We start from the raw sequence: 4,237 nt of genomic DNA, 5'->3' as shown, positions 1-4,237 counted from the left end.
ATAAATATAATCTAATTACAAAAAATGACTATGATAAAATAGTAAAAATAATACCAAATGCATTTGTTCAGCTCATAAAGAACAATTATGATACAAAACTAATGGTTAAATTACAGAGTAACAATATTAATTGTTTAAATTTACTACACAAAAACTGCAATAATACTTTTTAAGACAACATTTAACAAAACAAATGTACCCAAGTCTGGTAAGAAGAAAAATCATAAAAAATCAAATGATTTTAATGTCAAAACTTAAAAAAATTTTGCACTCCCACCAAAATATAAAAAAAAAACATTTCAAATCTCTACATGATATCTATCTGTCAAACCAGTACATAAGACGGATTTAAAATTGATTGTGATAACTGTCATATATGTAACGAACTTGAAACAACAGAACATCTATTCTTTTTCTGTCAATCTGTCAAAAAGTTACGGCAATCTCTGCATAACCTCCTGACCAGTAAATCCAAAAACACGGTCTCCTTCTCATCTCAAATTGTTTTATATGGATTTATATCTGATAATAAAAGAGTTGAATATCTTATTAATAACATTATTATTATTATTTTAAAATTCTATACATATATGCAGATATGGAAAATCTAAGCCATTATGGTCTATATTTAAACAGAAACTCTACCTTTTGAATCGTTCCTTTGACAAAGTTGAAAAACCACAAGCAAAAAATCTTTCATATCACCTATCTAAACTAATTTAGCCTTTACTTGTTAATTTAAGTAATGTCTTTTTTTTCTTTGTCTTTTGTTATATTTTTTATGTTGTAAATGTAGGTATGTATATACACTCACCAGCCACTTTATTACGTACATTTTGCTAGTACCAGGTTGGACCCCCTTTTGCCTTCAGAACTGCCTTTATCCTTCGTGGCATAGATTCAACAAAGTACTGGAATCATTCCTCAGAGCCTGGTCCATATTGACATGATAGCATCACGCAGTTGCTGCAGATTTGTCGGCTGCACATTCATGATGCAAATCTCCCGTTCCACCACATTCCAAAGGTGCTCTATTGGATTGAGATCTGGTGACTGTGGAGGCCATTTGAGTACTGTGAACTCCTTGTCGTGTTCAAGAAACCAGTCTGAGATGATTTGCACTTTATGACATGGCGCATTATCAGAAGATGGGTACACCGTGGTCATAAAGGGATGGACATGGTCAGCAACAATACTCAGGTAGGCTGTGGCATTGACACAATGCTCAATCAGTACTAATGGGCCAAAAGTATGCCTCACACCATTGCACCACCACCACCAGCCTGAATCGTTGATACAAGGCAGGATAAATCCATGCTTTCATGTTGTTGACAGCAAACTCTAACCCTACCATCCGAATGCCGCAGCAGAAATCAAGACTCATCAGATCAGGCAACGTTTTTCCAGTCTTCAATTGTCCAATTTTGGTGAGCCTGTGCGAATTGTAGCCTTAGTTTTCTGTTCTTAGCTGACAGGAGTGGCACCTGGTGTGGTCTTCTGCTGCTTTAGCCCATCCGCCTCAAGGTTCGACGTGCTGTGCGGTCAGACATGCTGTTCTGTATACCTCGGTTGTACTGAGTGGATTTTTGAGTTACTGTTGCTGTTCTATCAACTCAAACCAGTCTGGCCATTCTCCGCTGACCTCTGGCATCAACAAGGCATTTGTGCCCACAGAACTGCTGCTCACTGGATATTTTCTCTTTTTCGGAGCATTCTCTGTAAACCCTACAGATGGTTGTGCATGAAAATCCCAGTAGATCAGCAGTTTCTGAAATTCTCAGACCAGCCTGTCTGGCACCAACAACCAGGCCACGTTCAAAGTCACTTAAATCACCTTTCTTCCCCATTCTGATGCTCGGTTTGAACTGTAGCAGATCGCCTTGGCCATGTCTACATGCCTAAATGCATTGAGTTGCTGCCATATGATTGGCTGGTTCAACATTTGTGTTAATGAGCAGTTGGATAGGTGTACCTAATTGTTAGGGAGCAGGGGTTTGGGTTCTCTTTTTCTCCACTAGAGGGAGCCATGGAGTCCCATTTGGAGGAAAGAGCAGCCACTGATTGCTCACAAATGAGTTGCATTAACATTCACCAAGCCACAGAATAAGAGGAGGGGACTGCCAGTCATTCGACACCTGAGTGTTAACCTTTATGGTACTCTAGCCACCCTTCTTAAAAGTTTTTTGTCTCCCTGAGTAATCTCCTCAGCCGTTTTTCTACACTAACCAGTTTGTTTGCAAGTACTCCTTGTGATCTCCAAGCCATTCATTCAGATCCCACGTCACCTTCTGGGTTCTCAGCATTCATCGTCTGATTCATGGTTCCTCTGGCAGCCGCTACCACCGCTTATCAGGCCCTCGCTGAGAAGACCTGTCCGCCCTCCAACCCTCACCATCTATCGGCTTCCTCTGGACTCCAACAAGGCCAAATCGCTCCACCGTACTTTCCAGGATCATCTCTCAGACCCAAGTCCCTCAAACTCCACTTACCTCTCCCTGGCGGACCAACAACTCTTCCTTCCTCTGTAAGTTGTCCATCTACCAAACCTTTCCATCCAAGATTTACAAATACTCACCATCTCCGCTTCCATTTCAGTAATCCAGTCTCCCTTCACCATTTCCCATTTTCACAGGACAAAGAACTCATACATTTATCATTTGTACAATAAAACTTTATTTCTGATTTCTTCTGCTTTCCAAGATTCTCTGTATGTGGGTCAAATACATTTCTAAAACCATGACATTAATATAGTGGCCAGTGAGTGTATATTGATTTCTTTATCTCTTTTTCCCTGGAATGGATAACATAAATATTATTCTACCTGGCATGTTAAAAAAGAGGATATATTGAAAGTACTAGGAGGTATGGTTGCATTTGTTTTTGTTAATGTTGTTGTCTTTTATGAGACTGTCACTGTTGGTGTTAATAAAGTTCATTAAAAAAAAACTGTCATCGTGCAGTTTGTGTTTTTACTACCCGAGGGAGACAAATTACCATCAGTGAAGAGGATTACAATCTTCTTGAATTTCTAATTTTGTAACTGTAGTGTTTTAATTTACTCAGGAAGACCCAAGCACTCAGAGGTTTAGTTTTAACACTGTGCATGTGACGTGTATTACTTCAGCACCAGAGTTCTTTTACATCAGGACCCAGTCTAAAACAGTCAAACCCCAATCAAACAGACTTTTGTAAAATAAACGATCCCTACACAATGGATCATTTCAGCAGTATACTACATCCCCCCTTTTGAAGTATGCCATCCAACAAACCTGACATGGAACAATTTAACAACACACTTTGTAATACTACAGTAACACTTTTATTTTTTCTCTCTGCTCCTGGTGGAAGGCGGATGTGTTTCTTTTCTCTCTGTCTCCTGAATTGCCCCCCCACCCCACCCTCGCTTTTGGAACTTTTCAGAACTTCTTTTTTACATACTCCTCCAAACATTTTGAACTATGGATCTGGTCAGCTGGTCTCTCAACGCAATTGATCAAATTTTCTCAATGGGAAGTGTTAAGTTAAAACAGCAATTGATGTATTTGAGTGCATTACCATCTCCACCCAACTGGCACGCGCCTCACAGAAAATCAAGCGCACCCATCTCTCTCACTCAGGCCTTCAGGAGCTTATAAAGTAACTGGGCACACCTGTGTTCAGAATGTATCCTTCAAACAAAGAACTCAGCTTCAAGCTCCTGCAGAGACACCACTGGTATGAGTTGTATATTAAATCATTGAACTTGCTTTCAGAAGAATTAATCGAACGTGTTAAGGAAAGTTTGTTTGTTCATCAACTTAAAAAAGTAGATTGGAATTTGTAATTAATTTTGTCATTTGTTTGTAGGTTTTCAACCTGCTTGGTGACTACTCTGTCTACTGTGACCACTTAAAACAAAATCATGGTGGTCTTGTATGTGATCTAAAGACAAAAGAAAAGAGAAATAAAACCATGTCACTGAGATGAGTTGTTCCGGCGTCTCTTTGATGGAAGCAAGCCTGTTTCAAGTTTGGGCAGAAGCTGAGGAGGTTTGGAGAGACCAAAAACTTGACAGGAAGGCTGACCAAAGGAGAGCCAGCCTGCCCTGAGAAGACATTCTTCGCTGGATACGCATTGGATTCCTGGAAACGTCAGAATCCTGTTTGTCTATCGAGTCTGTCTGTGGAAGACGTGGAAGATCTTTACATATTTGGATTTTTGATAACAGGATTTCTGCTGTTTGGATTAGGCAGCAATC

At 39.7% G+C, this 4,237-nt stretch overlaps 1 long non-coding RNA gene across 1 annotated transcript; it reads left to right on the top strand.

The window, feature by feature from the left end:
* The first annotated feature begins 3,493 nt into the window (after positions 1 to 3,493).
* Positions 3,494 to 3,961, top strand: LOC112451041. The gene is made up of 2 exons (XR_003039776.2): positions 3,494 to 3,714; positions 3,847 to 3,961. It is a non-coding gene; the product is annotated as an uncharacterized LOC112451041 (long non-coding RNA).
* The last annotated feature ends 276 nt before the right edge of the window (positions 3,962 to 4,237 follow it).

This window comes from Kryptolebias marmoratus, linkage group LG23 (genome assembly GCF_001649575.2).
Source record: "Kryptolebias marmoratus isolate JLee-2015 linkage group LG23, ASM164957v2, whole genome shotgun sequence".
Classification (NCBI taxonomy): domain Eukaryota; kingdom Metazoa; phylum Chordata; class Actinopteri; order Cyprinodontiformes; family Rivulidae; genus Kryptolebias; species Kryptolebias marmoratus.
This window is presented reverse-complemented; position numbering and strand designations above follow the sequence as displayed.